Source organism: Pavona decussata, unplaced genomic scaffold, assembly GCF_977016875.1.
Source record: "Pavona decussata unplaced genomic scaffold, jaPavDecu1.1 SCAFFOLD_128, whole genome shotgun sequence".
Classification (NCBI taxonomy): Eukaryota; Metazoa; Cnidaria; class Anthozoa; order Scleractinia; family Agariciidae; genus Pavona; species Pavona decussata.
Genome location: NW_028145542.1, coordinates 2,198,006 through 2,221,269, shown reverse-complemented (window position 1 = coordinate 2,221,269; position 23,264 = coordinate 2,198,006). Strand labels below are relative to the sequence as shown.

General features: G+C 36.9%; 1 long non-coding RNA gene and 1 pseudogene across 1 annotated transcript; both read left to right on the top strand.

The window, feature by feature from the left end:
- Positions 1-11,494: 11,494 nt before the first annotated feature.
- LOC146468924 (uncharacterized) lies at positions 11,495-18,128 on the top strand. Its single transcript, XR_014867368.1, has 3 exons — positions 11,495-11,829; positions 12,037-15,090; positions 15,943-18,128. It is a non-coding gene; the product is annotated as an uncharacterized LOC146468924 (long non-coding RNA).
- Positions 18,129-22,318: 4,190 nt separating this feature from the next.
- On the top strand, positions 22,319-23,264 carry LOC146468923 (melanocyte-stimulating hormone receptor-like; annotated as a pseudogene).

Here is a 23,264-nt window from a genome sequence, read left to right as displayed (position 1 = left end):
AAATTGCAAATTTTCGCAGTTTCCTGCATTTTCTTCTTTTTACATTAGAATTCGCAGTTCTCCATGAGACCATTCTGACGTCTCATTTATTGCAAGTTTCGTAAATTTGCAGTTGCTGTTGAGACCTTCATGAAGTCTCATTTCTATATATTTCGCAGTTTTTCGATATTTTTTTACAGTTTTTGTTATTATTTTAGTAAAATACATCATAGATAACGTGAAAGGGTGAAATAATGAGTTGCCCTGCATAAACATGTATGCATTTGAAGTAGAAAATAAGCTAGAAATAATCAAGTAATTAACAGTAGAAATTGAACTTCTTACTGTAGACGATGTTCTGTTTCCGGTTCGATCAGACCGGAAGTGTTGTTACTGTCAGCGGTTGTTATTTCAAAACAAAGATGGAAGACAACTTTCAAAAGTCTTTCCTCGATAAAAAAAAACTGTAACTGATGACTGTTTGGTCATCAGAGTGCCCGGTTGAATAACAGAACTAATTTCACGGAACTCTATAGAGATGTTCAGGTTTTTAGCTTGCATGATCGTCCCCTGCAAGCAACAAATAAAGAACACGGATACCGTGACACGGCCATCAAATTTGCTGACAGTTAATCGGTGAAACATGAAGTCTTGGAAGCAAGACAGTGGAACTTTTAAGGTACGTCTTTAATTGTTTACCCTTTTAAAACGCATTTGTCTACTTCAAGTTGCGGTCAAGACAGAAAAAGTCGAAGTTTGTTGCCTTGGGATGCCATCGCTGTCACACAACACGTGTGGGAAAATAAGAGATTTGCCCAAAATTGTTGCGGCCGTATCTTTTCGCAGTATAGAGATCCACTAAATATTATTCCGTAGTTTAAGGACACTATCCTAGTACTCTTTGAAAAAATACACGAGACTTCCAGAGTAAGTCAGAATTTTGAGAAATGTTGGTTTTTGTTGCAGCACTTGACACGCTCCGTGCACGAATCGTTAACATTTGTATGTTTGAGATGCCCTCCTTTTAAAAGTTCTCAATAATATGAGTTCTATATACCATATTTGTAAAGTAGTATAGTGTATGTGTTCGTGGTATAAATGTAAGGTTTTTCGGATAAATATTATTTCGGCGGCAAACATCCGAAAACGGGTTAATTTCGACTCGGTGAAAGGTCGATTTTCGGGGATTCGGGAGGGTTGAACATTCGCCTCAAAATTTCGGGTCTTGTTAAGTTTAGAATCAAAAGAAATGTGTTTTCATTAATGTTATATCAACTTTGTCTGTTGCTGAAAATTTGAAGGAAATCGAACGACTGGCCCAAATTGACCGGTCGAATCTAACGCGGACTGTCTCTTAAGTGCATATAAAGGAAACTTTTTACGCCTCAGCGGAAAATGTTTTGAACCATAAGCTGTTCTTGTTGATCGGCGAGATCACATTGCCAAATTCCGATGACGTCCGAGAGCATAAAATACTTATGGATGAAAAAATTACGCTCTCTCTCAAATATTTCTCCTGTGGAAACTATTAATGCATCTGTGTAAAGTTTGAAATGCGTATAATGAAGACAATTTGGCTACCACGTAATGTTTCCACGCGTGCAATTTGGCCGCTCGGATAAAAATAAAATATTTGTTTCAAAATTTATTACTTTGTAAATATTCCTCGTACAGAAATATTTATAGTCTCATAATAAACGTTACAAGAAAAGAAATAAAGGAAAAATAATGTTTGGTTATGGTTCGAAATATTTGAACGTTTACTTTAGAATTAGGGCGTATTGTTTACAAATATGCACTGCGAATGACGAGCACAAAATGTTCAAAACAATTAAATAAATGACTCTAGGAATATTTCTCCTAAAGAAATGATTCTAGTCTCTAACTAAAATTAAGAAAAGAATACAGGAAAAATAATGTCTGGTTGTGGCCCGAAATATTTCAGTGAGCGCTTAAAATTAAAGCGTGTTTACAAAACTTATGCGCTGTGAATTGCGAACGAATTACACAAGTCCAGCACAAAATATTCAAAACAATTCATAACTCTGTGAACATTTCTCTTAAAGAAATAATTCTAGTCTCTAAACAAACATTAACAAAAGGAGAATACAGGAAAAATAATGTTTGGTTGTGGCCTGAAATATTTCAGTGAGCGCTTTAATTTAAAATTAGAGCGTGTTTACAGAACTTATGCGCTGCGAATTTCAAAACAATTCATAACTCTGTGAATATTTCTCTTACAGAAATAATTCTAGTCTCTTAGTAAACGTTCACAAACGGAGGATACAGGAAAAATAATGTTTGGTTGTGGTCCGAAATATTTCAGTGAGCACTTAAAATTAGAGCGTGTTTACAAAACTTATGCCCTGCAATTGGCGAATGAATTAGAGAAGTCCAACACAAAAATGTTCAAAACAACACATAACTCTGTGAATATTTCTCCTACAGAAATAATTCAAGTCGATAAGTAAACGTTAACAAAAGGAGAATACAGGAAAAATAATGTTTGGTTGTGGTCCGAAATATTTAAGAGCGGCTTTCCATAAACATCGACCGAAATCAACTTTTGGTGGCACAAGTCAGAAAATCGATTTAGATCATATTTTGCTCATAGGTAGGCCTTAGTAAGAAACAAAACGGGCTGTAGTGAGATAAACTAACAACCGAGTTAGGAACCGAGTTAGGAACCGAGTTGGGAACCGAGTTAGGAACCAAGTTAGGAACCGAGTTAGGAACCGAGTTGGGAACCGAGTTAGGAACCGAGTTGGGAACCGAGAAAGGAGTTGGCAAACGAGTTTAACAGACTTTGGGCGATATGGTTATTGATTTGAGACAAGTTTTTGGCTTTTTGTTGTTGTTGTTGTTGTTGTTGTTGATTTTCAAAGTAAATCGTCTTTGTATTAGCCTAGCATCAGTTCCGACCAGCACTTTACCTCTAAACTAGGGGTTTCGCCTGGTTAGAAATAGAATGCCCTATTTGAAGTTGAATCAGTCAGGTTATAGTCGGGGTGATCACTCATTGTTCAACAACTTTCTTGTAATAACTTTGTTTTAATCGATCTAACAATGGATCAATGAAGCAATTTACAACGAAACTCAAACCATGTTTTTCTAAGACTAAAGTTCAAATGTGAACGAGAGAGGCACGAGAAAGAGCAGAAAAGATATTGCGAGTCCCGAAAAGAAGAAGACCGCCACGCAGCTTATGTGTAGCCTCTGTTGGCGTTTTCATCCACTCCCGCTTCTCTCTCTTCTCATTTGCTCCTTTTCGAACACCATTAGGTTTCGCGCGCCCCACGCTTTCGCGGAAAGAAAGGTTTGCTGAATTCAAAGGAAACAAGCAAGTCATTAAGCGATTTAACGCTATTATGTACTTGAAATCTGGATCGTGGCAAATCTCGGACATCGAAATTAATTTTAAGTCTTGCAATGGTCTCAACCGTAGGTTTTCACAGGCTGATGATGTCAGGAAAGATCGAGTGGTCAAATACATAATTGTTTATCGCCACTTTTAAAAGAGCCGCTGATCAAAAGAAGTATTGCCAAAACGAGCAATTCGAACGCGATTTGGATGATTTTTGGCGAGATATTGTAGAGCGAAGGTCTTTGATTTTAGCCGTGAATAATTTATTGTATTTATTATATAAACACCAATGAAATACCAGGTGAGCTTTCGCGCGAAAACATGATATCTTCACACGTGAAATTAACATGTTATCTTCACACGTGAAAAGTTCACCGCTGCTATGGTTCATGATAAATCGCGCCTTTTGCAATGAGTTGGTATTTCATTGGTGTTAATATAATAAACAGAACATTACATGGCCGCTTGGAGATACGAAATTTCTCTTCTCGTGTTGAAAATTATTTCCCTCATTCCCTGCGCTCACTCGTGAAATATTTTTCAACACTCGAAGAGAAATTTCGTATCTCTGCGCGGTCATGTAATATCCTCTATTTATCGTGTTCTGGACCCCAAGAAAACGCAACAGCTGCAAACTCTTGAGAGAGATCCTGTGGTGTGCCTTTAAAAGCGTGACTACGATAGATTGAAAATCGCAGTGAACAAATATGAAGGCGAGATACGAGCCCGAGGCGTTCCTGGAAAGTTGGTTATGCTGTTTTCAGCCTTCGGCCATACTGTCCTGCCGGGGATAAATTACTCGAATCCGTTTTTATCTCCATAACGTACGCTGTTAATCGGTTTCGATCTACCTGAAAATTACTATGTTTCTGAACCACAATGATGACTTTCAGGAATGAACCTGGCAAAATCAAACAATCGCATGGAAGTGTGGCCAGCTGAGGTGAAAGACGACGACTTAAGAAATTTACCACATAAAATAGAAGGTTTAGTGAGCTACAGGAGAGCTAAAATCACAGTCTAAAAATGTACGGTGTTTACGTTCTGGCGTAGATATAATATTCATACAGTGGGATTATGGACACTTTCTACTGATGGATTCCGACCTGGAAAACTGTTACAGGAACGCAAGAAGTTTTCTCTCCCAAGATGAAAGATAAAGCCAATCGGTACATATATATCTAATCGATATATGGATTCCTAACTCGGTTCCCAACTCGGTTCCTAACTCGGTTCCCAACTCGGTTCCTAACTCGGTTCCTAACTCGAAAGATAGGTATCCTCGGCTGTAGTTAGTTTTTCCAAATACGGCTTCCTTACGCGTAAACAAGCGAAAAACGATTTTCAGTTCAGTCGAGTTCAAAATTCGCTTCCGGTCGGGCGGAATTTTCCTTAACTAATTGGCTGGCCGAGTATTAATCCACAGCCAGTCACAGATAATGAAATAACTTCTATTGCTTTTCTAGGTCTTCATCTTCTGTTCTACAGAAAAGCACTCAAAACTTAGGTTACTTTTATGCCCGAAACAGATCTAGAACAACATGCTGTAAATGCAAATTTTTAACAACCAAATTTTCGAACTGAAAAACCGGCGATTTTACCCATGGGCGATAACTTACACTATCATAAAATGACCTTCTATGCCTTCACTGTGTACTTATCAATCATAACATCAACACAAAACTTTGGGTAAATTATTTTAAGTGACCCGCAGGGCCTCGAATTTATCACCTACCATGTCGAAAATCTGGCATTCGCATTGTAAACAATGGCGTGACATAGCCGTTGACCGCGAACCACGAAAGCGAAAAGAGAATCAAAAACGTGCGTCAATTTGAGACACAAAGGTACGGAAACTAAGCTGATACCTTAATGAAAAATCAAACATAAGTTTTGGCCATCTTCTTCATCTATTCCCTCTCGATACAAGCATATTAGTGTGTCGACGACGATATTTTCAGTATTTCATGATCATTTCATGCACGTTTTAACAAGAATTTAGCATCGAATTCTTCATTAATCCACACTAGGGTGATTTCTGTACTCTTACCTTCTGAGTAACAAATCAATCCAGTTTACGAATTAATAAACATTTCTTGTTTTTTTAAATAAACAACTTGCAAGCTACACTGTTGCATGACAACCATGAACCGTAAGTGTCACCATAAAGATTTATGTTTTCGCAATGTCTCAATGTTTCAATGGGGATACAGACGATTTTAAGGGACTAGTTTTCGTAACTAATGTCCGTTTGCTTCCATACTTTCGCACGCAGAATAAATACTCAAAAACGGGGCACATTATATTCGAAGACCAACAAAGTTAAATCATTCGTGACTTGAATATTGTTGACACAATGTTCTGTTTTAGTTCTTTTTCGTTTCTCTCCAGTGAGAAGTCCTTTCCTCTCTATCAAGTGTGGGACTTAATTAACAAACGTACCGACCAAATTTGACGGCCGAAGTAGCAATAAGGACATGCTACGGCTCCTACATTTGGTATTTCTGTGTCTACCTTCTCTCCTATACATCCAGGAATACCGTAAACTGCCGCGGCTTATAAGCCCTGGCGCCCGTTTCTCGAAAGTCCCGGTAACTTACCGGACCCGATAAGTGTCGTTGGTGATGAATGTTTCTCAGCAGCTAAGCCCAAATCGTCATTGTCTTGATGTTTCCTGGCGTTGAAAACATGGCCCTCGTTCCCTACCTCTTGAAAACCATAACATGACTTGTGCTGGTCAATATTCTTTGTACAGGACACACTTAGGACAGCAGAGGTACTATGTCTCTGGACCTTGTTCTGTCTCTGCGAGTAAACGAACATGGCCCACCAACTATCGACTTAAAAGAACAGCAAACTTCCATGCTCGCCGTTTTGTTTACAGTTCCTGGCTGTTTTTCTGGTGTAATAATAATTCAATTTATTCATAGGTCCAAAACTGCGACGTTCAAAAATCTAATTAGTTAATTACGTTCATCTTCACATAAAAAATTTTTCAGGATCAAAAAGCGCAGCAAAATAACATTATTAATAACACGAGTATTGACCACTATCTTGGTTTCATTAAATTTGTTACGGTTTTTATTGTTCTTACTTTTTCCCTTAAACGTTCAGAATTCTGTGTTGTTTTTTCTTTTTTTTGTTGTTGTTGTCGTTGTGTGTGCGTGTGCTTTCTCACGTATATTTCACGCAAACGATACAGTTTAACATATCAGTCGAAACTTTTAATCAGATTAATGTAGTTCAAATCTGCTGCGCATAACCTATTTCTAGTTTAATTTATCCATGGCAGTGATGAAGCAAGAGGAAAAGAAATTTTCCAATTATTTGTTTTAACACAATGATATTCAGCCACAATAACGAATTGGACTCCGCATCAGAGCGAACGGATACTCTGGAATTTCCATCTATAAAAAGCAGCCGCAATATACATTGGTCAGTAACGCTACCGAACTTTCGATCCAAAGATTTTTCTACCGCGAATGAAAAATGCTTCCTTTTAAAAATGTCGCTTCATTTTTTTTCTAATAAAAAAAACTATTTGTACCCATGACAGTCAGTCACGCCATCTTTTTTGCGCTTCGATTGCCAAATCTCAAGAAAATGCTGATAAATCTGAAAACTAGCGGGTCATTTACCCAGAGCTTAGTTTTTATATTATGATAAATAGGTATACAGTAAAGCCATAGAAAGTAATTATAGGGAAATCTAAGTTATCGCCCATGGGCAAAATTGGCAATCTTTTAGTGCTAAAATAATGTTGTTGAAAATTTGCATTTATAGCATGTTCTTCTAAACCTATTACGGACGTAAAAGTAACTTAGGTTTTAAATGTTTTCCCGTGAAACAGAAGAGGAAGACCTAATAAAGCAATAAATGTCATTTGAAGGTTAGTAACAGTCTGCGGATTAATACGCGAGCCGTCGAAAGTTAAGGAAAATTCCATCCCGCCGAAAGCGGACTTTGAGCTCAACTAAGAAAAAATTGTTTTTCGCATATTTACTCGAAAGGAAGCAGTATTTTGAAAAACTAACTACAGCTCAGTTTGTTTCTCACTAGGGACTACCTATGAGCAAAATATGAACGAAATTGATTTTTTGACTTGTGCCACCACTTGGACGATATTTGTGGAAAGCCGCTCTTAAAAGTTGACCAATACTCGTTTGTCGCTCTGACATGTTATTATTAGCAATATAAACAGAAACATATGAAGATCTATCAAAACCATCTTTGAAGATTAATTTGCTTATAAACAGGTGATTGCTGTTCGAGAATTCAAATCTTTTCTCTTCTCCTCCCCATAAGTTTACAACATTCATATCTTGATATCACCGTACAATTCCAAACATAAGTCCCTAAGAAAATAAGCCCACTAAAAGAGATCAAGAACCTCCTCAAATTTTTGGGCCATATATTTCTTCGATAATTATCCCTCATGAATATTAGGTTATAGACTGCTGATGGAAGCTGTTTTAAGCTGTAAACATCATGATCATTTCAAGCGGTTTTAAGTTGTGTTTATTCTCAAGCCCACGCATAATTGCCTCCAATATCCGTTTCCCGAAACAAACCCTCCCCGAAAATGAGCCGCAAAAAGACTATTGAACGAATTTAAGCGTACGGATCACACTTAGAATTTTACGGAATGCCAACTTCGAAGTTATCATTGAGAATGTGGCAGGAACTTTTTAACCGATGGACTTCCTTAAACTGAACAACTGCGTGGTAGTGATATATGGAAACACTAAGCTAACAGCTTGAAATTGGATCTTCTCTCTCCATTATGAAGACTTGCATGGTCATGATGAACAAACTGTTGTTTTGAAAGACCTTTCATTAGCTTGAAATCAATTTTTTTAGCATTAAAAGTTGACCAATAACCGTTTGTCGCGGTGACATGTTATGACTAGCAATATAACAGAAATATATGAAGATCTATCCAAGTTTAATTTGCTTGTAAACAGGTGAATGTTTTTAGAGAATTAAAATCTTTTTTCTTTTCCTCTCCATAAGTATACAACATTAATTTTTTGATATCACTTTACAATTCAAAAGAAAAGTCCATGAGAAAATCAGCCCACCAAGAGAGAATCTCCTCAAATTTCTGGGCCATATGTTTCTTCAATAATTATCTCTCGTTAATATTAGCTTATAGACTACTGATAGAAGCAGCTTTCAGCTGTAAACATCATGATTATTTTAAGCGGTTTCACATTGTGTTTATTCTCAAGCCCATGCATAATTGCCTCCAATATCCGTTTCCTGAAAGACACCCTCCCCGAAAATACACCGCTAAAAAACCTATTGAACGAATTAAGTGTAGGGCTCCTATACTTAGAAGTTTAAGGCATGCCAGCTTCAAAGTTATTAATGAGAACGTGGCAGGGAATTTTTAACATGGACTTCCTTAAACTGAACGGCTCCGTGGTAGTGATATATGGAAACACTAAGCTAACAGCTTAAAACCTAGAACCTTGACAGTACACGGGTTTATTATGGGAAGGATTTTACGGTGCGATATTTTTTAGCGAGGAAGGGTGAGGTGGTTTTACTCTGAATTTTATGTTATATCGCAAACCAGTAACTAACAACAGAGTTTCATTTTTTCTGTTTTTCGCCAACGAACACGTTTCTGCAGGCTTGAAAATGAAATGTTATTCGATAAACTGGAAATTGGATCTTCCCCCTCAGTTATGAAGACTTGGTTTTGATGAACAAAGTGTTGGTTTGAAAGACTTTTTATTAGTTTGAAATCAATTTTTTTAGCATTAAAAGTTGACCAATAATCGTTTGTCGCTCTGACATGTTATGATTAGCAATATAAACAGAAACATATGAAGATCTATCAAAACCATCTTTGAAGATTAATTTGCTTATAAACAGGTGATTGCTGTTCGAGAATTCAAATCTTTTCTCTTCTCCTCCCCATAAGTTTACAACATTCATATCTTGATATCACCGTACAATTTCAAACATACGTCCCTAAGAAAATAAGCCCACTAAAAGAGATCAAGAACCTCCTCAAATTTCTGGGCCATATATTTCTTCGATAATTATCCCTCATGAATATTAGGTTATAGACTGCTGATGGAAGCTGTTTTAAGCTGTAAACATCATGATCATTTCAAGCGGTTTTAAGTTGTGTTTATTCTCAAGCCCACGCATAATTGCCTCCAATATCCGTTTCCTGAAACAAACCCTCCCCGAAAATGAGCCGCAAAAAGACTATTGAACGAACTTAAGCGTAGGGATCATACTTAGAATTTTACGGAATGCCAACTTCGAAGTTATTAATGAGAACGTGGCAGGAACTTTTTAACCGATTGACTTCCTTAAACTGAACAGCTGCGTGGTAGTGATATATGGGAACACTAAGTTAACAGCTTAAAACCTCGAACCTTGACAGTCCATGGGTTTATTATCGGAAGAATTGGGTGGGGTGATTTTACTCTGAATTTTATGTTATATCGCAAACCAGTAACGAACAACAGAGGTTCATTTTCCGAACAACTGCGTGGTAGTGATATATGGAAACACTAAGTTAACAGCTTGAAATTGGATCTTCTCTCTCAATTATGAAGACTTGGTCATGATGAAGAAACTGTTGTTTTGAAAGACCTTTAGTTCGCTTGGAATGAATTTTTTTAGCATTAAAAGTTGACCAATAACCGTTTGTCGCTGGGACATGTTATGACTAGCAATATAAACAGAAAGATATGAAGATCTATCCAAGTTTAATTTGCCCACGCATTATTGCCTCCAATATCCGTTTCCTGAAACACACCCTCCCCTTATAAATCATGGGGTGGTTATATTCGGAATTTAATGTTTTATCGTAAACCAGAAATGAAGAACAATGGTTCATGTTTTCTATGTTTCCTTCCAGCGAACACGTTTTTGCAGGCTTGAAAATGAAAGGTTCAGTTGGATAAATTGGAAATTGCATTTTTATCCTCAGTTATGAAAACTTTCATTGGTCATAAAGAAGAAATTATTCACTTGAAAACAGTTTCTTAGCATTTAAAGTGGACCAATATATAGTTTGTCGCCGGGAAAAGTTATGACACAGAAACAGAAACATATGAAGATCTATCAAAACCATCTTTAAAGATAAATTTGCCTATAAACAGGTGATAGTTCTTCGAGAATTCAAATATTTTTTTCTTCCCCTCCCAATAAGTACGCAACATTCATTTCTTGATTTCTTCGTAAAATTTCAAACATAATTCCTGAGAAAAGAGAATCTCCTCGAATTTTTGGGACATATATTTCTTCAATAATTAACCCTCATGAATATTAGGTGATAGACTGCTGATGGAGGCTGTTTTAAGCTGTAAACATCACCATTTTTATAATCGGTTTTAGATTGTGTTTTCTCTAAAGCCCACGCATAATTGCCTCCGATATCTTTTGCCTGAAACAAACCCTCCCCAATAAAAATCGCTGAAAAAACTATTGAGTGAATTTTAAGTGTAGGGCTGCTACTTAGAAGATATTAGCGGAGCTCTCGCGCGCGCCGCAGGCGCGCGCAGCGGAGCCCCATAGCTAAGAGAATTTGGTAACCCGTGAATGCGAGAAAATTTGGTTTGGTTATGACGTCACTTGTGTCCGTCCATGCGACCGTCCGTACGACGTACGCAGCGCAGCGGTTGTTTCGCCCGAAAGTCGATTCGCCCGACGGTATATCGCCCGGACTCACGTCGATTAGAGCGATGTTTTAAATAATAAAATGGAAAACTTACATTAGAAGAAATAACTTTAAGGCCTACACGATAAAACAAGCGGATGTAAAATCAGTAAAAATTGTTCAAAGAAACTAAAAGAGGTCTTTACATTGAGGTGCCGAGTTTCTCCGAGATGTTAGGGATTTACCCACAAGATGATTGATTATGATTTCAAGACAAATAGCTGCATGTCGACTTGTAACAAATATTATTTAATTGATTTATTTTTGTTAGCGGGAAATTTTACCGCGAAGTGAAAACTTTGAACTAATTATGAAATCCATATGGAATTTGTGAATACGGTGTATTTCGTCTTGCGAATCGACGCAAGTTCTGGCGAAACGCTTTCGGGCGGGTCGACTTTCGGGCGAAACAACCACAATTAGTTAGTACCACAGGAAAACTCAGATTGTGTGAAGCTGTGCTGCAATCGCGCTGCCACCATTGTTTGTTTAGCGTCTCCCTCTACTAACTATGGTGGGAAGTTGCTTTTGAGAAATACACAAAGACATTTTGAAGACAACAAAATACAAAGTCAAGTTATGTAGCCGACAGCGGGAGAAACAGCAAGACGATTAGCGGTGGGAGAAACAAATCGACTTACACATCATCAGAACTTTGAAGTGGAACCATCTTACTCCGACCCAGCGCGACGAATCGTTGAATTTTTCCTCTTGAAGTGAAACGTTTCGCTCACTTGATGTTGTAAAACGAATGGAAAATCAGGAATTAGAATAAAAGGACTGGTTATTCTCAGAAGAGGCGAGTATATTCATGTTATTTTGTTGACAAAACTTTGCTCGTTTGCTGTCTTGCAAGAACTTGTTGTTTTGCAGTGTTGACACGCCGTTTACTGCTAAATACTGCTTACTTCCCAGGATTCTTTTGAGCTCACTTTTTTCGGTCCATGTTCATTATTTCCCTTGGAGTTTTATTTTCTAATCTACTCCAAATTTTGCCTTCCAACAGCGGGAGAAAGAGTATAAATAGGACTCGCGGCCGGTGGGAGAGTTGGCATAAACAGCAACCGAAACTTGAAGTGAACTCATTTTACTCCGATCCGGCTTGACAAAACGTTGGATTTTTCCTCTTAAAGTGGAATGTTTCGCTCACTTAGCGTTGTAAAACGAACGAAAAAATCAGCAGTGAAATAAATGGACTGGTTATTCTCAGAACAGGCGAGTATATCCATGTGATTTTGTTGACAAATATTTGCTGGTTTGCAAGATATGCACTGTCTGACACGCAGTTTAGCTTAATACTGCTAATTTTAGAGCAGTCTTTTTCGCTCATTTTTTCGGGCTTTTTTCAATTTTTTTTCCTTAGAGTTTTATTTTCTAATCTCCTCCAATTTTGCTTTTCAACAGCGGGAGAAAGAGCAGGGCAACTAGCGGCGGGGGAAACATATGGACTCTTTTAGAGGCGGGATAACATAAACAGCGGCCGAAGAGAAATCATTTTACTCTGATTCGATCGAAGCGACGAAACGTTGCATTTTTCCCCTTGAAGTGAAACTTTTCGCTTACTCAACGTTGTAAAACAAACGAAAAATTAGCAATGGAATAAAAGGACTTGTTATCGATCTCCAAAGAGGCGAGTATGTTATTTTATGTGATTTTGTTGATAGAACTTTAATTTGCTGTTTTGCAAGATATTGTTTTTCTTGAAGTGTTGACACTGCAACTTGTTTAACTTTTGTAAAAGCTACTGCTAACGCCAGAGCAGTCCCTTGTGCTCAGTTTTTGGTTCATGCTCGCATATATTTCTATTTTAACATTTATTTGTGGCAATCTTTACAGAGAACAAACACAAATACTTAAAAGAATAGGATATAAGGGCAAAGATTTAGATTTGTGAGTATTATTATATTTATTCGCTTGTTTGTGCAAATTTTTTAAAGATCGTTGTTTAGTTATTTCTGTACTGATTGCTATATATACACAAGTTCGCCTTGAAAAAGAATAATAACAACAGAAAAAATATATATCAATAGGAAGCTATAGGAGGAAGTACCCATCCTCAATATTTACCTTCAGTGTACATACATGTAATATTTTGATACTTGATTTTGGACCCCTACTCGCATAATCTTGTAGCTTAGAATGCCTCTTTTACTGAAATGGGTTTTTGGGTTCAAAAGGATACCTTACTACCTTGTATAACAGGTAGTATATGTATTCACATAAAGCCGAGTATAATTTAAAGTTTGATTTTGAAGCGGCAGGGGTATTTTGCAGAATGTTGAATGCCGAATTCATAGAAGTCCTTTGATGGAATGACTGCCATAGCAACAACTTAAGGCTAAATGTCTGTATAACCAGTGTTTAACCCTAGACAGTTAAAAGAGAAGTGCTTAGACCTAAATAACTTCATTCGTTGCTTAAAGGGGAAGTACCATGGGGTTTAATTGACCTCTTTTGTTAAAAATGGTGAAATTAGACCTTCACTTTACTACAAAATAATTCTAGAACAATGAGAGGAGAAAAATCAACTCAATTCTTGACAGAAACGACTCATGATTTGTTCTAGCACATTTTGGAAACAAAAATACGAGAACTTGAAAAACATTAGCCTAATATTTTTGAAGTTTCAATCCATTGCAACCTACTCTGTCCCTGGCCAGAGGCACTAATCAACAGTTTTCTGGCACTGGGGTGATAATTTATAGCAAACCTAGCCACCAATTTTTTTGTTTCTGTTGTCAGACAAACATTTTTCGGTTTTGAAATTACATCAAATTTTCTTGATACTTCCCCTTTAATGCTGAACTGTCATAGGTAGCATAAAATGCAACATTCAGCATTCAGCAAAATTCCCCTGCCGGTTAAGCAACAAAAAATATTATTAAGGTCTAAGCACTTTTCTATACTATCTAGGGTTAAGCAATTCACCAATTAAACGCAAAGCGTGTGGCACTCCGTCCACTTCTAGTGCTGCACCTTTTCTTCGCCGGGGATGGTCAAGTTCACTCTCGCTATCATCACTCACTCTCACTAAACATCCCCTCACTTTCACTGCACCATGTTTCACCCACAGCAACAGTGCCGTCTCCATCACTTTGATGATCAGATAAATCAGATTTCAAGTAAATGTCAAGTTCAAAACCACAAAGAGATTTTAACCCTGTAGTCAATAGTAGTAACTCTCTCCAATATTTTTATTGTAATCCTTGTTCTCAGTTTCGTCAGTTCTCGATGGTTGCTTGGTTTTGCAAATCTTTGGAGAAATGGAGATGATTTAAATGGTCTAGGTATATTTTAACTAGCTCCTCAGATGCCACAAAGGTACACTATAGAAGAAAAGTCTGTAATTTCCTTCACTGTGTTCAGCTTTCCTTCATTGAATGATTTTTTTATTTGCGCTCTAGGCATAAAGTAATCAACTGGTTGTGCTGTTTCGCCTAAAGAAGTGGCCAGAGATTCAAAGACACTTTAATTTGTACCCTATTTTTTCTTCATCCGGGAAAGGGTGTGGAATAATTTTCTGCCCATCATGGAGCCAGCCAACCAATTTTTGCATGAAGCGCACTGCTGCCCTTTCTTAACCTTGTTGGACTATCTTTGACAAATTCCATGTATAACTCTCAGACATCATGGTGATCATTTATTTTATGGTCATAAATTCAAGAAAAATAATTATAGCCTGGGACAATTTTTTCGCTGAACTTTCTTATCCCTTCATGAAATTATGATTAGCTGGGTAGAGTTGAAAAACAAAAAAATGCCTCCTCCCTCTCTGTTACAAATGCCCTTAAATGTAATCTGACAGAACAGGTGCATCTTCAATGCGCAATGCTGTCATGACCAACCCTCCATGCATTTCTCTTTATTCTTTATCTTCGGGATTTTCATACTCAGCTAGTCACAGCTATCTTCTAAATTTCTCCGTCTGATTTGTCATGAAAAATTATATTCCCATTTTATAGAACTGCTATCGATAATGGCTAGCATCTCCAACTGCAGAATTAGTCCTTTCAGATTCCCCCTGGCCACTGTCTTCATGTGCTCAATGTATCCTGATGAGGTAATCAGAGTCTCCAAATTCTGGACATTTCGGTATCTTGGAACCTGACTTCATCAAACAACATTATCTTAACAACATTATTTGTGATATAGATCACATTTAAAAATGGCTGCAATTGTATTTCTTCTCCAGAAAAATTGATTTTTAAAGACAATCTATTGGTATGTAAAGAGATTATACAGTTACAATTAATTTGTATGATGACTGAACATTTTTTTTAAAAAAGAAGGTAGAGGGCTAGAACAATGTAACTATTGTGCATGGAATATTAGAATGATTCCTTGGCAAAGCAATCAACAGCTATTTATATAAATGTGGTTTATGACATAAAACCACTGCATTCTCTATGCAGTGAATGTCAGCCTTTATATCATTTTAATTTTTAGTAAAGGATTTTTTAAAGTGAAATTTATTAGTTACCGGTAATTATAACGCAAATGTCATTAAATGTTAAGACTCCAGAAATGCTTATATTTTCCATTTTAGAGGAGGTTTTAAATTAAAAGGGGTGATAGAGCGGGGGGGGGGGGGACTGGGCATGGTATTTTACCATGGTTTGCAGGATAGCTTATGACGTGGGGAGGGGGGGGGAGGAAAAAAATATTTATTTTAGAACATCATCGGGTGGGGGGGGGGGGGGCTTCCAAAATATGAAAGGGACAATTTTATAAATAATCATAGGCCCCCATATGCATAAATTATGAACCTTCCCTCAGGAGTGTTTTAAAATCTGCCACTGCCTGGGCACAAAAGCCATGCACAGAGGGTGTAACCTTTTCTGGTAGATTTAGACCTTGTGTTTTGGCCGTAACAAAAAATAAATTGATGTAAGCTTTTTATTTACCATCACAGATCATGACAGATGTGATGAAAACACTGTATAGCTCAAGAATCACTTTGTTAATGGAAGTTTTTGTTGAGGCAGTTCATAAACTTGTAAATTATGCATTCTTGTGTGAACGTTTCTGTGCACTTTTCCTATCAAGGGATAGATCCAGTTGTGTATTTAATTTCTTACCTTTTTATGAATGTTTATGATGGCAGGAACCAAATAGAATAGGCACTTACTGGGCATGTAACATTTTTCTTCAGAAGTAAAGATTTTAATTAGTTGGCCATGTAGGGCTATCGCTCTAGCATGGTGTGTACAACAGAGATTGGCCACTGGATGCCTGGGCCTAGCTGTGTTTATATGCAACAGAGCACTGTCACTCAATTATTCTTATAACTATTCAACTGATAAAGAGGCGTAACAAAAATATGCTGAACAAGGGGCATTCCCTGTACACATTTCCCATCATTCACCAATAATATGGAGAGGAGATGGCTGATATTCAGGCCATGTTTAATGCAAGCAGACTGTGGCTTCTGTTGATAACTGTGATTTAACAGATAAAAGGTCAAATTTCTTATCAGCCATCTCTTTTAATTAAAAGAAAACTTTCAAATTTGGTAGTGAGTAATGAATTATGAAAATTAATATGTACAGGTGTTATTTTTACAGTGCAATCTCAGTTATTTGAACCCTCAATTTTTTTGACACTCCTGATTCTTTGAACAAATAGTTGTTAATTCTCTTGGATTTGCTTCAGTCAGATTTTTACCTGCTATTTTTTGAACAAAATTCTGTTTCCCTTGCAGGTTAAAAACAATCGGTATTTCACTGTTCAGTGATTCAGTTATCATATTTTTATTATACAAATGTTAAACCCCAAGTTGATTGTTTTCTTTTACTTACTTCTAATTACCGTACTATAACTGTTTATTTTTCATGGGTTTTGTGACGTCAGTGACCAGTGGTACAGTTTTCTAAACCTTATCACATGGTCTGGTATACATCTTTTTCATGCAGTAACATAGGGAAAAACACTAATATTATTTTCTTTTTCCATTCTGTCCACTGGGTTTATGTAAAATCTTCTATATTTATATAAGAACAGTTTAAACCACTGATTGTTTTGAAGAATGAAGTAATAAAATGCTTTTAATTTGCAATATTTTAAGCAAAATATTAGCTGTACATCATTTTGTGAATTCAGAAGAGGACTATTATATGCACACTCAACTCTCTTTAAGCACGCTTCTACCTTCCATTTTTTTTTTCTCGGAAAAACCAGATGATGAAAAGTAAAGTAAGAAATATTTTTGCAGAATGCTTTTTAAATGATACATGGTAGGTTAATCTTGATGTGTAAAAATGAATGGGACTTCTCAGATGAGGTGCTATCCAGAAGCTGGAGTGATGTTTGAGGCTGCAGCGGTGTAATGTTTAGCAGTCTAATGACTTCTTCAATTGGGGTTATGCTTGTAAGGACAAAAGGTTAATAGTACTTAAATTGAGAAACCAGAGAATGAAATCTGCAGGGGAAATTTTTGTGGTGAAGAAACCCCCTTAATTTTCTTCTCAGTATTACCTCAGTAAGGAAATGTGGTCCATGCAAGGTAAAGTAAAACTCTTTGACTTTGGCAGGATTCAAACCCATTACCCCAGGATTTTGATCACTGATGGACCAAATGTACTCACTAGGGCAATGGGAAATTTAAGTGGTTTCCTTCCCACACAGAAATTTACACTCCAGAGATAATTATTATCTGATTTCCCAGTTGTATAATCAGTACTGCACAGCACAAAATTTCATTATCCCTTAATTGTTGTGTTATTTCTTTACTTTACTCCTTGAGTGAACTCTCATGTAGCAACCTGTTAAAAAAACTGCAGGGGATAACTGACCCCATAACTGCCTGATGGGTTTTTTTGGTAAAGATTTTGACAGGGACAGTTGAGGATTTAATTACCCAAGTGTTATTTGATTTTATGTCAAACAATTTGCTTACTTTAAAAACCAGGTAGCAAATGGCTAGGGACTGCAAAAACATTTTTTTCCTGTTGAATAAATTATTAGACTTACGAAATTTATTGCGTTCAACAATTACATAGAAAGAACGTACTCCTTACACAGATTGGAGTCGAGATTGTATGGGACAACCAACTTGATTGCCATGAATGAAAGGATCTTGGGACAATTGAATCTGGTACCCCCTGCAAAATTTGTCGGGGCAGATGATATCATCACCAACTTGGTAAAGGAGGGAGAACCTAGGATTGAGGTCAACAAAATATGCACTCTCTAATTAACAAATCGACGGCAGTTTTCTATGGTCTATACTCTTATAGACCATAAAATGACGTCACAAAATGTTTAAAACTCAAGTGGAACCACGAGCCGCAGGCGAGTGATCTCACTGCTAAGTTTTGGACATTTTAAGGTCTATAAGAGTATAGACCATAGAAAAATGCCGTCCATTTATTTTTTACAATAACATGGAAATAGTACGAGCGGAATTGGCTATTTTTTCGTTGAGAAAGTGTGCGCGTTACATCTGATGTCATTTTTATTGTCTGTACTCTAAAATTGGGAAAATTATACTGCATTCTTACATGTACACGTAGATTAAGTTAAAGTGCACCTAACCCCTTGAGTTTTTTTTTTTTTTCGCTTAAACAAATCCTCCTATTGTCTGGATTATTCCCTCGCAAAAAGACAATTCTTGACTCTCTAGTAAATCAATATCAAAGGCTGATGGAACTGAGCACCTAGTTTTGAGATTCTACAAAAACCAAAATAAACAACTCTATGTGTACAAGAATAGCTATCAACCTGGGAAAAACAGAAATTTTTAAAATGAGCTTTTTAATCTAATTTATTGAATTAATCAGCTACAAGTGCAGTATTTTAAAGAAAATAGAAAAATGACACAAAGCCTTTAAGCTTTGTGTCATTTGACTTGAAATATTTATCCTGTATTCAAACATTCTCCAATGTGCATCTCCCTCAAATAGAACCTAAACATAAAAAAAATCACTCAATTTGACTAGAAAACGATGAAATTTAAAATATTTTGAAAATCCCCATGATTAATGACTCGTTTTTTAATTGGTCCGCATTTTGAAACGATCTCTTAGTATTGTGCATATTATGTAATATAGCCGACCACATGAATTCATATAACGACACTGGCTTACTATTGTCCGTATTAACTTGCAATTTTAGCATTATCTTGATTAAACATCAAAGGTTTCTTTTAGAAAATTGCTCCCCCTAGTACAAAGGTGCGTGTGCATCCATACATAAACTGACAAATATCTGAAGTTAGTCCTTACCTCCTAGATTGACAGAGCCGTCGGACCTTTTGCCTTTCGCCGACACAGAAAAACCCCTTCTACTTTTAACATTTATCACACTAAAAATTTTCCTTCAACCCAGCTGCTCTGCTGTAGAACGGAACATTTTTCACACAGTCACGCAGGAAAAATAAGATGAGGCGACTAGGAAAACTTCGATCGCCTCCAAATTTAAAAACTTCTCCTAAGTTTCCTAGCGCTTAAAAAGATCCTTGATCCGCCACGCTGATTAGATGCACCATCCTAATGTAGGGAGACGTCTAAACACAACTATTTTTATCCAAATCTCTAGAACAAAGCAAGACAACTAAATTCTCCAAATCGTCCGCCATATTAGTTTATGAAATTGACGTTCGCGCATGTGTACGAAGAATCTGGGTACTAGCAATCTTGGTTCCCACGCGCGGGGGCTCTGGGGACGAGATTGCGACAAATCAGCATTAAAATAATATTATTGTGCCCTCTGTATTACATTGTCATTGTTTATGGGCAGTATGCTGCACATGCACTAAAAGTATATATAACTGCAGAAAGGATGAGGAACTGGTAAGGTTACTACGTTCATACGATAAGGAGATTTCTATAAATGCTATGAAAAAAATTGGAGCTCCGCTTTTAGGCTTGGCTAAATATATATATTACGGCATACCAGCTTCAACGTTTATTAATGAGAAAGTGGCAGGAAGCTTTTAAGTTGGACTTCCTTAAACTGAACAGCTGCGTGGTAGAGATATATGGAAACACAAAGTTAGCAGCTTAGAACCTACGACTTTGACAGTCCACGGGTTTATTATCAGAAGGATTGTACAGTGTGATATTTTTTTGGCGAGGAGGGGTGGGGTGGTTATATTCTGAATTTTATGTTATGTCGCAAACCAGGAACGAACAACAAAGGTTCATTTTTTTTTATTTTTCCCTCCAAAAAATACGTTTTCTGTAGGCTTGAAAATGAAAGGTTATTGGATAAACTGGAAATCGAATGTACCCCCTCAGTTATGAAGACTTGGTCATAATGAACAAAGTGTTGTTTTGAAAGACTTTTTACTTGCTTGAAATTAATTTATTTTTTGAGCATTAAAAGTTGACCAATAAACCGGCCACCAATATAAACAGAAACATATGAAGAGGTATCAAAACCATCTTTAAAGAATAATTTCCTTATAAACAGGTGATTGTTGTTCGACAATTCAAATTTTTTCTCTTCCCCTCCCCATAAGTATACAACATTCATTTCTTGATATCACCGTACAATTCCAAACATAAGTCCCTGGATGATAAGCCCACCAAAAGAGAATCTCCTCAAATTTCTGGGCCATATATTTTTTCAATAATTATCGCTAGTGAATATTAGCTTACAGACTGCTGATGGAGGTTGTTTAAGCTGTAAACATCATGATTATTCCAAGCGGTTTGAAGTTGTGTTTATTCTCAAGCCCACGGATAATTGCCTCCAATATCCGTTTCCTGAAACAATCCCTCCCCGAAAGTGAGCCGCAAAAAGACTATTGAACGAATTTAAGTGTAGGGCTCCTACTTAGAAGTTTAAGGCATGCCAGGTTCAAAGTTATTAATGAGAACGTGGCAGGGAATTTTGTAACATGGATTTCCTTAAACTGAACAGCTGCGTGGTATATGGAAACACTAAGTTAACAGCTTAAAACCTCGAACCTTAGCAGTCCACGGGTTTATTATCGGAAGGATTTTACAGTGTGACATTTTTTAGCGAGGAGGGGTGGGGTTGTTATATTCTGAATTTTATGTTATATCGCAAACCAGGAACGGAAACAGATGTTCAATTTTTCCATGTTTCCCTCCAACGAACACGTTTCTGTAGGATTGAAAATGAAAGGTTATTGGATAAACTGGAAATTGGATCTTTCCCCTCAGTTATGAAGACTTGGTCATGATGAACAAAGTGTTGTTTTGAAAGACTTTGTATTAGCTTGAGATCAGTTTATTTTTGAGCATTAAAAGTTGATCAATAAGCAGTTAGTCGCCGTGACAAGGTATGGCTACAAATATAAACAGACACATATGAAGAGCTATCAAAACAATTGAAGTTAACGAGATGCCAGCTTCAAAGTTATTAATGAGAACGTGGCAGAAAGTTTTTAACATCGACTTCCTCTAACTGAACAGCTGTGTGGTTGTGATATACGGAAACACTAAGTTAACAGCTTAAAATATCCAACCTCGACAGTTCACGGGTTTATTATCGGGAGGATTTTACGGTGTGATATTTTTCGGCGAGGAGGGGTGAGGTGGTTATACTCTGAATTTTATGTTATATCGCAAACCAGTAACGAGCAACAGACGTTTATTTTTTCTATGTTTTCCTCCAACTAACACGTTTTTGCAGGCTTGAAAATATGAAGATCTACCAAGAACCATCTTTGAATATTAATTTGCTTGTAAACAGGTCAATGTTTTTCTAGAATTCAAATCTTTTGCCTCCCTCTCCTAATAAGTATACAACATTTATATCTTGGTATCACCATAAAATTACAAACATAAGTCACTGAGAAATAATCCCACCAAAACAGAATCTCCTAAAATTTGTCGGGAATATATTCCTACGATAATTATCCCTCATGAATATTAGCTTATAGACTTTTAATGTTAGCTGTTTTAAGCGGTAAATATCATGATTATTTCAAGGGGATTGAGTTTTGTTTGTTCTCAAGCTCACGCTGCACAATTCTCTCTAATAACAATGAGCGGCTTCCTAAAACAAGTGCTTTCCGAAAACAAGTCACTAAAAAGACCAATGGACAAAGTTATAAGCCAAAGGCTCATATTTAAAATTTTACAGTATTTCAGCTTCTATAAGTTATTACGGAGAATGTGGTAGGAAATTTTTAATTTCGACTTACTTAAAGTGAACATCTGCATGGTAGTGATCTGACAATCAAAGTGGCATAATAAATGTGCTGAGTTAATTTGAAATGAGTTTGGTATAGCAAAGACATTTTGCCGTCAATGCTTTATATATAAAGGAGCCGAATAAAACTAAATTGCTCAGAAACTAGCTCACACTGCAGTAACATGGCGATGAAAAACTTTACTGGAGACGGAAATCATAAATTATACCATATGTACCGCACGGCAGAATTAACTGGAGGAATACACAACCAGCTGATTATCCTTTCAGTGTTAAACATTTTTCTTGCCATTACTGCATTTCTGGGAAATACTCTGATCCTTTTCGCCCTTCACAAGAACAGGTCACTTCATCCGCCCTCCAAACTGTTGTTTCGCAGCCTGGCGATAACGGATCTCTGTGTTGGTATTATTGTGGAACCTTTTCTTGTTACCATGTGGTTGTCTATGGTGAACGAACAATGGAATATTTGTCGCTTTTCATTAGCTGCAGTAGTTATAACGGGGTTTTTTTTTTTGTTCAGTGTCTTTGTTGACATTGTCTGCCATAAGTGTGGACAGACTTCTTGCCCTGTTGTTAGGGCTCAGATACAGACAAGTTGTAACTTTAAGGCGAACATATGTAGCTGTGATTGCTTTCTGGGTTTTCTCCTTTGCGGGTTCCATAGTGTACCTTTGGAATGAATTAATATCAATATTGTATTCCTACACAATTTCACCACTGTGTCTAGTTACCTCGCTTTACTGTTACACAAGGATTTCTCTCAGGCTGCGTCATCATCAAACTCAAGTTCAAGACAATATTCAAGGACAACCAAACCAAACAATTCCACAGAACATTGCACGATACAGAAAGACAGTGTGCGCTACACTGTGGGTGCAGTTAACATTAGTTTTTTGTTATTTACCGCTTATTTTAGTGGCGCCGTTGGCAATTCAGGGAAGACTTCAAGGTGAACTGTCTTCAGCTACATTTCTAGCGTTGCAATTTACTTCTACATTAGTTTATTTCAACTCGTCATTAAATCCAATTCTTTACTGCTGGAAGATCACAGAAGTCAGACAAGCAGCGAAGGACACAATCAGAAAACTGTTTTGTTCGTCAAGTTAA